The sequence below is a fragment of the Peromyscus californicus genome, unplaced genomic scaffold, assembly GCF_007827085.1.
Source record: "Peromyscus californicus insignis strain IS unplaced genomic scaffold, ASM782708v3 Scaffold_5__1_contigs__length_169319896, whole genome shotgun sequence".
Classification (NCBI taxonomy): domain Eukaryota; kingdom Metazoa; phylum Chordata; class Mammalia; order Rodentia; family Cricetidae; genus Peromyscus; species Peromyscus californicus.
Window position 1 is genome coordinate 133,535,170 of NW_026294573.1, and position 13,943 is coordinate 133,549,112.

The 13,943-nt window shown below is 38.0% G+C and overlaps 1 protein-coding gene across 6 annotated transcripts in view; it reads left to right on the forward strand.

The window, feature by feature from the left end:
- The first annotated feature begins 311 nt into the window (after positions 1–311).
- The window catches only part of Sntg1 (syntrophin gamma 1), a 728,018-nt gene continuing 714,386 nt past the window's right edge, over positions 312–13,943 (forward strand). For 2 of the 6 annotated variants that reach the window (XM_052717737.1, XM_052717738.1), the window contains exons 1-2: positions 312–496; positions 10,205–10,309. The gene's annotated coding sequence lies outside the window, so the exon portion shown is untranslated. The remainder of the gene's footprint in view (positions 497–10,204; positions 10,310–13,943) is intronic. The other 4 variants (XM_052717736.1, XM_052717739.1, XM_052717741.1 and 1 more) reach the window with 3 other exon arrangements.

Below are 13,943 nucleotides of genomic sequence, written 5' to 3' on the forward strand. Positions count from 1 at the left end.
ATTTCAGATAGATAAGTCATCTTCAAATACTTCAAAGACATCCAAAATATGGCATTTAAAATGTTTTAAAAAATTTAGACTTTCTGGACAATGAGACATGTCTGCTCCTGGCAGCACCGATTTACTTCAGAGAGGAGAATGGGCATCAAAGACACTCTATATGGAGTTTATCTTCACTTTGGCAAAAATAGCAATTTGAACAAGAAACTGTTCTTGCCTGGACTGCTTGACCGACTAGACATGCATGTCCCATAGGAAGGTGATCACTGAACTTTGCTTGGCAAAATGGTCCTTTGGGTTCCTGCTTCACAGACAAAAATGCCAGACATTCTACAGGACACAGAGAGAAGTAACTGAAAGACTCTAGGCCTGTGGGCTGAAGACAGATGCCACAACTGTACAAAAGAACTTTGGATGACTGTCCAGGCTGCCAGCTGTCTCTGTCTACTCTTGCAAGACTCACAAAAGTTGCTTGTGTCCTGCTCCCATTTCTCAGGTAATGTTATATCCTTCTGAGTTCTTTGATGTAGTTGAAGACTGGATAGTTATAATTTCCCTCAGTTATAATAAAAAATAAGTTAGATATGAACCTTAGACTCATAAATATAGGATAGATAGGATATCTTCTTTAATTTTGCCAAATACAAATAGACTAGATATTATAAATAGACCAGATATTGTAACTGTAACTCTTGCTTGATAATTATTTTGCTATATGTAATTTAACTATGTGAAAGTTAAAACCTTCCATTTTGAAAAAAAAAAGAAAAGGGGAAGTGCTGTGGATATCAGTCTGTATAAATAAAATACTGACTGGCCAGTAGCCAGGCAGGAAGTATAGGCAGGACAAGCAGAGAAGAGAATTCTGGGAACAGGAAGGCTGAATCAGAGAGATGCTGCCAGCCACCACCACAAGAAAATGTTAAGATACTGGTAAGCCACGAGCCACATGGCAACTTATAAATTAATAGAAACTGGTTGACTTAAGATATAAGTATAGCTAGCAAGAAGCCTGCCACGGCCATATAGTTTGTAAGTAATATAAGTCTCTGTGTGTTTACTTGGTTGGGTCTTAGTGGCTGTGGGACTGGCAGGTGAGAGAGATTTGTCCTGACCTTGGGCCAGGCAGGAAAAATCTAGCTACACAGTGACATAGTGTGAACTTATACTCAGACAATGTGATCTATATAATATTGGTGTGAACATGCTATTACTTTAAGCATCAGTTCAGAAATTACATGAATTAGGAAAATTTTAACAAGAATATGTGCATTTCTTTATTCCTCAGTAAAATTGGGCTTTGAAGTACCTATGGAATAAAAATTTGATTTCTTTCAAAGTACAATGATGTTGTTTATAAACAATGTTATTAACACACAAGATGTTTATACATGATGTTATTTATACACAACACTGTCTAAACTACAATGATGTTCTTCTCAGGGGAGAGTAGTGTGCCACACACCTGTAGAATGAATGCCACCATTTGGAAGTTATGGAAGGGTTTCAGGGTTGTTGACATCCTATGCTGAGTTTAATAATCTAGGAAATGAACTCACAAAATAAAGGAGACTCAAATAAAATCTGTATTTCTCTCAAGGTAGAAGTCTAGATTCCTTGTTAACTTTAGCTGAAATTTATTTAGGAACAGCTAAACCTCCATACATGTTCTTCCATTAGCTGTATTATCTACCACACAAGGATATTTTCTACAGTTGGCATTTAAGAAAATTTTAGTTCAATAATTTCTAAATAGAATTCACTTATCCTTTTTCATTTTAGTAAATGTTTTATCTGAAACACACAGGCACACAGTCATACACATACACACATGCACATACACATACACAAACATATACCCCCATACACAAGATCTGATGTTCTCAGTTCGGTAAGTAATTGGTTTAAAAGACAGTCTTTAAAAGAGAAAGGATCCCAAAATAAGAAGGTGATTATCATCACACAATTATAATCATATACTTAATCATTTGCAAAATCTTTTTTTTTGAGTATGCCTAAATCATTTTTAAACAGAAATTTTCTTATTTTAACCTCATCTCTATTTTTTCCTTTTCTTGCATACATGGTGTATGTTCGAAGGAATAGAGTTACATTTTGAGGTTGGATTTATGTATAAAACACAGATTATTATAAAGAATTCTGAATACTCTTTTGTGTGTGTGTATGTGTGTGTGTGTGTGTGTGTTTTACTTAGATTTTGATAACATCTGTGCTTGACATTGTGTCTTTTACTTTGTAATAAATATACTAATTAAAAATAAAGTTCTCTTTATACCATTGTTACTAATTTTGTGTGGTTTTGAATGTTGCATATATGGTAACTATAACAAGTTTTATAAGCATATAAAAGACTTAGCAACAAGTACAACATGCTAATTCTTGCCATTGAATGAAAGTTTTATGATTCACACTGGCAGAGTGAAAGGGTATCACTAACAGAAATCCTATAGAAATCCAACATATCCTTCAATAAAATTAAGACCATTTTAGAACCTTAAAATTTTCCCAATTAAAATAATTTTAATTTAATTAAAATTAAATTACTCAATAACATTTAAAATTCAATTTATCTAAAATTTAAATTAATTTTATTAAATTATTCTTAATATATTCAGTTCCTTAACATCTTTATCTTTTGAAAAACACTTAAGAGTGTTGTAAGCTTCCAAAACAAAATACATCTTGATTAAACTAAAAGTTACCTCTCCTTTATCTCTACTACTATTATAGATAGGATTTTAGTGTCATGGAGAGTTAGATGAAGACATAGCAATTGATTCATTTTGACACAGGGATATTAAAAGTTGGGCTTTTATAAGGTAAAATTATATAAATTATTTTAGTTTTCTTCATAAATTTTATCACTGATGCATAAATCACCTTGAAGATTATTTTGAAGTTTAAATAACATAAACTAAGGTCCATATTTTTTTTTCAGTTTTAATTTTATTTTAAAGGAATACGGGATCAGTTTCAAGCCTTTGCACACATTATGCAAGTGCAAGTAGGTAACACTAAGATACTTTCCCAGCCAAATAAAAGATTAATCTTGCATTAAAAATAACATGACAATAATGAAAAGGGAGTTGACTGGCTACTTCCATTGCATAATAGGCAAAACAAGGAATCAAAAAGCTTACCTATCTCCATTATTTTTTTTAATTTTATAATTTGATTTAATTTTACATATCAGCCACGGATTCCCCTGTCCTCCTTCCTCCTGACCCCCCCCCCCGCCCTCCCCCCCAGCCTACCCTCCATTCCCATCTCCTCCAGGGCAAGGACTCCCCTGGGGATTCAGATCAGCCTGGAAGATTCAGTCCAGGGAGGTCCAGTCCCCTCCTCCCAGGCTGAGCAAATTGTCCCTGCATAGGCCCCAGGTTCCAAACAGTCAGCTCATGCACTAAGGACAGGTCCTGGTCCCACTACCTGGGTACCTCCCAAACAGTTCAAGCTAATCAATTGTCTCACTTATCCAGAGGGCCTGATTCAGTCGGGGGCTCCTCAGCTATTTTTTCATAGTTCATGTGTTTCCATTTGTTTGGCTATTTGTCCCTGTGCTTTTTCCAATCTTGATACCAACAATTCCTGCTCATACAATCCCATCCCTCCTCTTTCTTGCTGACTGGATTCCTGGAGCTCCACTTGGGGACTGGCCATGGATCTCTGCATCCGCTTCCATCAGTCATCGGATGAGATTTCTAGCATGACAGTTAGGGCGTTTGGCCATCCTATCACCAGAGTAGGTCAGTTCGGGCTTTCTCTCGACCATTGCCAGTAGTCTATTGTAGAGGTATCTTTGTGGATTTCTGGGGAACTTTCTAGCACTTTGCTTTTTCCTATTCCCATGGGGTCTTCATTTATCATGGTCTCTTTTTCCTTGTTCTCTCTCTTTGTTCTTGATCCAGCTGGGATCTTCCACTCCCCTAAGCTCTCTTTCTCTCGACCCTTGCCCTTCATTACCCCTACTCATGTACAGTTTGCTCATGTAGATCTGATCCATTTCTCTGTCATTGGGCAATCTCTGTGTCTTTCTTAGGGTCCTCTTTTCTAGATAGCCTCCCTGGAGTTGTGAGTAGCAGTCAGTCTAGTCATCTTTGTTTTACATCTAGTATTCTCCTGTGAGTGAGTACATACCATGTTTGTCTTTCTGAGTCTGGGTTACCTCACTCAGGATGATTTTTTTCTACATCCATCCATTTGCCTGCAAACTTCATGATGTCATTGTTTTTCTCTGCTGAGTAGTATTCCATTGTGTATATGTACCACATTTTATTTATCCATTCTTCAGTTGAAGGGCATCTAGGTTGTTTCCATGTTATGGTTATTACAAACAATGTTGCTATGAACATTGTTGAGCATGTGCCCTTGTGGTATGATTGAGCATTCCTTGGGTATATGCCCAAGAGTGGTATAGCTAGGTCTTGGGGGAGACTGATTCCCAGTTTTCTAAGAAAGAACCATAATGATTTCCAAAGTGGCTGTACAAGCTTGCATTTCCATAAACAGTGGAGGAGAGTTCCCCTTGCTCCATATCCTCTCCAGCATAAGGTGTCTTCAGTGTTTTTTATCTTAGCCATTCTGATGGGTGTAAGGTGGTATCTCAGAGTCATTTTGATTTGCATTTCCCTGATAATTAGGGATGTCGAGCAATTCCTTAAATGTCTTTCAGCCATTTGAGCTTCCTCTGTTGAGAATTCTCTGTTTAGCTCTATAGCCCATTTCTTAATTGGACTGTTGGACATTTTGATGTCTAATTTCTTGAGTTCTTTATTTATTCTGGATGTCATCCCTCTGTCAGATGTGGGGTTAGTGAAGATCTTTTCCCATTTTGTAGGCTGTCACTTTGTCTTGTTGACCATATCCTTTGCTCTACAAAAGCTTCTCAGTTTCAGGAGGTCCCATTGATTGATTGTAGGTCCATATTTTTAAAAGAAAATTGTAACTCAAATTTCCTAAAGATCTTATAATAATTAACCTGATACCAGCTATTGGGATAAATGCTGAAAGATCAGAGAGACAAAGGAACAAGCCACTGCCATGTCTTACCTCTAGGAATCCTCAGTCTCAAAAGGTTTCAGTTCCTGTTTCCTCACACTTTGTATACCTTTCTCTGTCAGCAATGTCACTTCCTTCTTAGCGGTATAAATAAGGCATGTGTGCTTCCCAAGCAAAGGCATGAGATCTCAAGTGCTGGGATTAAAGGTTTGTGATTCCCAAGTATTGGGATTAGAGTTGTGTGCTACCACTGCCTGGCTCATTTTCTCTCCTAGACTGAGTCAGTCTCCTGTAGTCCAGGAAGGCTTTGAACTTCTAAAGATCCAGATGGATCTCTGTCTTCTGAGTGCTAGGATTAAAGACATGTGCCACTACTGCCTGGCATCTATGTTTAATCTAGTGTCTCTGATCTTTAGGCAGATTTTATTAGAGTATACAAATATCATCACAGAAAATATCACTAGAACCTAAACAAACTGAATAAGAATGTATATAAATGTCAACATGACACTAGTAAATTCCCTTAAAAACATTGGTTCACTTGTATTTCCAATAAGTATTTTCCAAAGTCAGAATACAAAAATGTATCACTGTTCATGATATCAATAACATCATAAATAATTAAGATATTATCATTCAGTCTTTGCCACAGGTGAGCTTCCAGATTTGACCAACATCACCTAGGCCATGGCTTACACAAATATTTACTTGCATTTTCTCTCTTCAAATATCTAGGTATCACTGCTGTTGTAATTAGAGTAGCTATTGCTGTGATCAAACACCATGACCAAGAACAATTTGTTGGGGAACGATTGATTTTATCTTGTAAATAATCTTGTACTTCATCATCCAGGACAGTCAGGATAGAAACTCAGGCCTGGAGCCTGGAAGTAGGAACAGATACAGAGGCCATGGAAGAGTACTGTTAAATGACTTGTTCTCTCAAACAGTTCATGCTAATCAACTGTTTGGGAGGCCCCCAGGCAGTGGAGCTGGACCTGTCCTTGGGACATAGGCTGGCTTTTGGGTACCTGAGGCCTATGCTGGGGCACTTTGCTTAGTCTTGGTGTAGGGAGGAGGGGACTGGACCTGCCTTGGCTGAGTCTACCAGGCTGGACTGACTTCCCAGGGAAGACCTTGTCTTGGAGGAGGTGGGAATGGTGGGTGAACTGGGGGGAGGACTGGGGGGTTGGAGAAGGGAGGACAGGGGAATTCATGGCTGATATGTGAAAATAAGTTAATTATAAAATTAAAAAAATGACTTGTTCTTCCTGGCTTTTCAAGTCTACACTACTAATCTAGGTGCCACATTGCCAAAGTGAGCTGGACCTTCCCACATTAATTTACAAGAAAATGCACCGTAGTTTTGCTCACAGACAAATCTGGTAGCGGCATTTACTCAACTGAAGTTCCCCTTTTTCCCAATGACTCTGACTTGTATCAAGACCATTTCTTCACTAAGCACAACTCTTTTCAAGATGAATTGAAGCAGAATGGAGCATTAAAAAATTAGAAAACAGCAAGAGTAAACAAACATATAGGTCACGGTCATTTATTGAATTTGACATGCTGAACAAAAATCATGTTTTCTTCAGCAGAATAAAGAGATTTAATAAAATAGAACTCAGGTATTCTGTCATTTCATAGGGCAGGTCAAAGGAAGATCTTGGAAAAACAATATGCATTTAACATCGCTGACATTAAGTTCATATGGTATTTAGGATTGGATTGTATGTTGTGTAAAGAAAAACAGTGAGAGAAAAGAATGTAGAAAGATTCTCAATGATATAAAATGACAATCTATAAAAAGACAAGCTTTCTTTACAAAAAAAGATCAAATTCAAGCTAACATTACTACCAAATAAATCATAGCAATGATTTTGTAGTTCCTTTCTTCTCTCAAAATAGTATGTGATGTATTCTATTTCAAGAGTTAGTTGGAGACCTGTGTGCCTGTACCTTAGTCCATTATTTATGTGGCAAAGGCTGGTGACAGAGCAGAATAATCCACTTTTCTTCAGTGTTTCTGTATCCAACATTGTTCAGGAAATTCTTACTTGAATACTGAAAGAGACTTATCCGATCAGCACCCTAAGACTTAACAAAGATTATAAATGACACTATTGGATTACCTTGGCAAACATGTGTTGTCCAGAAGAGAGTAAAGTAGAGTGGAAGGATAATAAACTTACAAAATATAATTTGGAATGGTAAAATTGTCTGTCTGATTTGTAGGTTCAGCTGTGACAGTCCAGCTGTTGACATCAGACACTCCCAAACCATTGTGTGTTGGGTAGCCCATATTTCTTCCCTAAAAATTGAATAGAATCTGGTTGTGGTAACTCAGAGAAGTCAGGAGGAAGTCCTCCCACTTCAAATTCAGCTATCATTCTTTCCAAAAGGTTCAACAGTGGGATGCCAATGTCTTCCACATAAACAGGTAAGCATTTTTATCTACAATTACAAATGGACAGCCATATCTAGTCAATGAGGATTTCTAAGCAGACACAATATTCATTTACCAGTTTCTGAACATTTCCCAAACCAGAAAAAATGGAGTCAGAAATAATGGCTCAGTGAAGAATATAAAGCATGAAGGAACTGAATAGTGATCATTACTGAGGGTGGTTGTGCTGGTGACCAGATCAGTGTGGGAAGCCTCAAAGCATACTCTGCATTGCTTAAAGAATGTTCTTACATGTATTCACTGGGATAATTTCCATACTTAAGGAATAAAATCTCCAGTGTAGTTACTTAAATATAAAAAGGTTTGAACTATCTCACACTCAGAATGTTAGGAATCATACCACTGCCATCAATGACCAACATTATTCTCCAAGACTTGCTGTTTTCTTGTCTATTGATTTAAATTAGCATTTTGAAACAGGGTCACATGTTTTCCAAAAGCAAAAGGTGTAGCTAAGGTTACTTTTGGACTCTAGAGTACTCAGATATCAGAAGTAGCCACCATTCCTAGGCAAACAAGAGCTTCCTCCTTGATGCAGAAGAATTATTTGATGCCCACACATATGGTTTCAGCTACACTTACAGATAATTGTCTGGTAATCTCAGATAAAGTCCTTTTCAAGTTTTAGTCTTTTATTATTTGGGTTCTTTGAACCCTCCTGCAGGCACACAAACATAGTAGAGTGGCATTTAGGCTACTGAAACCTCCCTCACCATTGAGTGATGAGGCTTCCTGTCATTTAAACTTGGGATCTATAAACCATTTTTGGTTGTAATTGTCAAGTTCCAAAGAAACCTGGGATAAGTCTCACTCAGGACCTGTGATTCCTCCCCAGCACTTCTTACCCTGTCACTTACCCTAAACCTCTCCAACCTAGGTTATAAGCTTTACATCCCTTTTTCCAGCTTCTAATCCTATGTAACTGCCATTTAGACTACATGATCTCTTGGTTCTGCTCTTGGCTCCACTCCTACAACTCTCTTTATCCATTTGCCTTCTCTCTTCTTTTCTCTCTCTCTTCTCTTCATCTCTCACTCTCACTCCTCCTTTCCTCTCAAGGCCCATTACAGTCTTCTGGCCAGATTCAGTCTGGACCCTTCCACATGCATCTGACTGTTCTCTCCCTCATATCTACAATGAAAACCTTCTCTTCAACCATGCCTAGGAACAATTATGTCCTCAGCTTCACTCATCTGGTGACAAAACCACCGGGTGGCATCTACAAGCTTCCTTCTAAGGGACTCAGCCTCTCAGAACCAAGATCCTTATTTGATTTTCTTAAAGTATGTCTGGATCATTTATTTCTTCTGGCTTCTACCACTCACACATTTGACTTTGGATTATCTATACTTATATATGATGTCCACCTCGTCAGTCAGACACTCCTTCCCTCCACCTCCTCAAACCATCTGTCCCTGCTTCTCCTTGCCTATTCAGTTGTGTCCTCTCTCAGGCTTCTGGACTCTCCTATGCCCTCCAGGGCCCCACCACCTGGGCAAATCTCTGCTAAGACACTTGCCTCTCTTCTCCTCCCTTTGATCTCAGCTTCTTCCTGTAGCTTCCTTGCCTTGCTCTAGGAGCTGCTGTCCCACAGCTTCTCTATTCTGTCATGACCTCTGTAGTATTTGAATCCTCCCTCTAGTGGGGTTCCTATTTGTGACCCTTGTCCCTCATGGCTACAATGTTCTTTGTCACTCAAATCCATCTAGGAGGTTATTGGAACCTCCCCTCTGATGGAGTTTGTTTTATGACCCTTTCTCTTTTATTCCTCACACTCAGAGATTTTATTAAAACCTCTATCTTATAGAAAATTGCTTGACCTCAGTATAGCTCAATCAATGCCCAAAAATTAGCATACTTAATTTTCAAATTCTCTCATATGGTAACAACCTCTGCCACTAAACCAAGAAACAAATTATCTCCAAGATCTTTTATCTCCAAGATTTCTCTGTGCTCTGTTCTCAAGAAATCTTTTAAGACTATCGAGTAAAATGCCTTTTATCTCAGTAATTGTAAATTCATTGGGTATGGTTAAAGAAATTGTAAAATCTATAACAAAAATTAGCTTAAAACTTGTAACAAAAGGATGAAAATTAGCTATGTATTTCAACTCTTATTTAGAAAAATAGATCTACTTACTGTTTATGTAATTTGAATTCAACTCTATTTAGAAAAATAGTTGTTTTTAAAATAGCAAACATGTGGTTTGCATCCATCTTGCCCAATGATCTCATCAGAATGGAGGCAACCGTGTGGCTGGCAACTATCTTTAGTAAGGTTAGAGAGTACATGCACTGTAACTTCACCGCCATCTTGAGTAAGATGATCACATGGTATAAACCAACTAAGGCAATATTCATAAAATTTCTTAGTCCTACTGAGCCTTAAGTTCATCACTGCATCTCCTTTTAGACTAAGGAGACAGCAGCAGGTCTCAAATATTTTGGATTTTTATATGATGAAAAATTTGATAACTTCCTAACTTTATAAATGTCTACTCAAATTAACAAAAGCTGACTTAAAGGTTTATATCTAACTACTTTTTTCTTTGCTAACTTCTAATGTCAGGCTTCTGGAGAACTTCCAGTTATCAAAACATATATTTGAATAAGACATATTTCATGAATAAGGTTTATATTTCTAAAGGCATACTCAGCTTAATAGTAACTGACTTTCAGATATCTGTCTCGCCTTTTTGTCTTTTCTAATTTTGTTAAGCTTTAGGTACTGGGATAAACTAAGTCACAGAAGAGAAGAACAAAAACAACAACAATGAAAAAGCCCCTGATTTTCCACAATGGAATCCTATGAAAGGATCAAAAAGTAAGATTTCCAGTCTTTATGTGAACTGTATTTATGGTCATATAAAGTTCTGTGTCTCTATTCATTACTTAAAATTTGATTTTAATGCTAAAGGATCTTCAACTAAATCTTCAACTCAAATTTTAAGGCTCAAATGAAACAAAGATTAAATTGTAAAATCATAATTTTGTAGAAGGTACTAACTCTCTGTAAATAATGACAAGCTTTATCTAGCCTCCTGATGTTTTAAAGGTTAAGCCTAAAGAAAGTAATTTTGTATCCAGAGGCTTTTCTTTGTTCCACCCCACCCCAAGACTGCTTGTAAATATTCACTCATATGCTTAATATTAATGATAAACTGTTTGGCCTATTGCTCAGGCATTACTAATTAGCTCTCACAACTTAAATTAACCCATTTTTATTAATCTATTTATTGCCACATGGTTGTGGCATTGCTAGACTGCTGGCATCTTGTTCCTTGGGCAGCTGGATGATGTCTGCCCTGCCTCCACCCTTCTTCTCCCTGTATCTCTGCTTGGATTTCATGCCTGGGTCTTATCCTGTCTTTTCATAGGCCAAAGCAGCTTTATTCATTAACCAATGGAAGCAACATATATTCACAGCATACAAAAAGACATCCCACATCATAACTTAAGTAAAATTTGTTTGGAATAAGGATCTTCAGAGATCTGCTGAATATGGTATTTAAAATATTGAATACAAAAGCTCCCTATGATAGACAGACATTCCAGCTATTTCTTTAAATAAATGTTTTTATTTTATAATTAATTTAATTTTACATATCAGCAACAGATTACCCTGTCCTCCCTCCTCCCAACCCCAGCTCTTCTCCCCCATTCCCACCTCCTCCAAGGCAAGGTCTCTCCTGGGGACTCAGCCTAGCCTGGTAGAATCAGTTGAGGCAGGTCCAGTCCCCTCCTCCCTGCACCAAGGCTGAGCAAAGTGTCTCAGCATAGGCCCTAGGTTCCAAAAAGCCAGCTCATGCACCAAGGATAGATAGAGATGGGGTATCTCGCTTATCCAGAGGGCCTGGTCCAGTTCCATGGGGGCTCCTCAGCTATTGGTTCACAGTTCATGTGTTTCCACTGGTTTGGCTATTTGTCCCTGTGCTTTTTCCAATCATGGTCTCAATATCTCTCGCTCATATAATCCCTCCTCTTTCTTGCTGGTTGGACTCCAGGAGCTCCACCTGGGGTTTGGCCATTTATCTCTGCATCCGCTTCCATCAGTCACTGGATGAGAATCCTATCATTACAGTTAGGGTGTTCAGCCATCTATCTAATCACCATACTACATCAGCTCAGGCACTCTCTTGACCACTGCCAGTAGTCTACAGTGGAGGGATCTTTGTGAATTTCTGGGGACCCCTCTAGCACTCTGCTTCTTCCTATTCCCATGGGGTCTTCATTTATCATGGTATCTCTTTCCTTGTTCTCCCACTCTGTTCCTGATCCAGCTGGGACCTCCCGCACCCCTAAGCTCTCTTTGCCCAGATCCTTGCCCTCCATTACCCCCCCCTCACCCCCAGTTTGCTCATGTAGATCTCATCCATTTCTCTGTCACTGGGTGATCTCTGTGTCTTTCTTAGGGGACACAGAGGTCCTCTAGGTTCCTCTTTAGTAGGTATCCTCCCTGGTATTGTGAGTTGTAGTTTGGTCATCCTTTGCCTTACATCTAGTATCCACTTATGAGTGAATACATACCATGTGTTCTCAACATCCTTAATCACCAAGGAAATGCAAATCAAAACATGTTACACCCGTCAGAATGTCTAAGATCAAAAACACTGAAGACTGCTTATGCTGGAGAGGATGTGGAGAAAGGGGAACATTCCTACACTTTTGGTGGGGATGCAAACTTGTACAGCCACTTTGGAAATCAATATGGCACTTTCTCAGAAATTTGGGAATCAACTTCCCTCAAGACCCAGCTATACCACTCTTGGGCATATACACAAGGAATTCTCAATCATACCATAAGGACACATGCTCAACTATGTGCATAGAAGCATTATTTGTAATAGTCCGAACCTAGAAACAACCTAGATGCCCTTCAGCTGAAGAATGGATAAATAAAATGTGGTACATATACACAATGGAGTACTACTCAGCAGAGCAAAACAATGACAACATGAGGTTTGCATGGCTGGAACTAGAACATATCATTCTGAGTGAGGTAACACAGACTCAGAAAGACATTCCAGCTATTAACAGTGACACTAAAGTTTCCAAGAAAGTTAATGGGCCACAGATGACTCTAACTGTATTGAAGTTACATTAACCACTGGGAAAAAAACTGCCCTGTGTCTTGCCCACTGCCAGGTCCCCAGAAAAAAAAATGGGTACTTCTGTGTTGACTGCCCTAATCTGCCTGACCAAGAAGAGTCAATTTCCCAAGTTATCCTCCACAGGAAAAATATCTAAGAACTTCTGGATTGGGTTAGCCAAAGACCTATGCTGTCCTGTATAGCAGCTAAATATATAATGTGTGACATCAAAGACATACCACCACTATCCCCGATAAAGTCATTAAGACCATTGGATCCTAGAGTATTTGTCCAGTTTACAATAAGTCTTTGTCATTTTAGTTCATACCAAGGCCATTGGAATTATACTTCCTGCTATAATTTATCCTTCCCATTTCTCTGACAATATTTTCTACTAACTGTAGCTTTATGATAAGAGCAGCAAAAAAAAAATTCCTCCAGCAAGGCTCTAGCTGCCAAGTTAACTCATTTCATATGTAAAATCAGGAATCACAGTTTATCTTCCTGGTAGACTCTGAAAGAGATAAACTCACAAAAGAGTTTGCAGTATAACTTTTTACAACTCCTTTATTTGAAGGTACTTGCTTTACAATGAAGGTTTTCAGTAATAAATCACTTGTTCTTCATGGTAAATGATTGGAAAGAAAACGATTGAAGTTTATGAAACTTCGGACTGTCTAAGAAAGTACTTTAAGGTATATAAATACAAGTTGTAAAGGAAGTGATTTAAGGTTTGTGAAAAATGAAAAATGTTTCAAATTTTCCCCTCTCTACACTATTGTTAGATTAATACTTCAAAATTCAGAGTTTTAATATTAATCAGCAAAGTTATCCTAAGTTATAAATATAAGCTAATCCTAATAATGTACTGACTCCTATTATAGTCCACAAGCTCAACATTTTGAATTTCCTATATTGTCTTCTAAGTATAGACTTAAATGCTTCTCATTGTCCTAAAGACATCTCTGTCCAGTCTATATATCCAGTCCTCTATGGACTCATGCTCAGAGGAAAAGAGCATTAATGCTTTTAACCCATAATTATTTTTTGTGTCTTCAAGCTTTTATTATGACCAAAGGTTTGAGTATACTGCTTTTTCTTCAAAGTGAATTTCAGTACAAATTAAAGACAATGGTAATGTCAAAATATGTAAAGCCTTTATTTCTTTTGTGAACTTTACAAAAATTCTGTAACCTTCAGGGTGTTATGAGACTTAGATACACCTGGAATATGTCAAAATGATTCAAGGTACTTACTCCTCTCAACCAACAGTATAAACCTAATCCAATACTGCCTGTCTCTGATGGTGGGCTCCTGCTTTCCCTGATCTTGAACCTCCTTCCCTCCTCCACTTACCAGAACCATGGG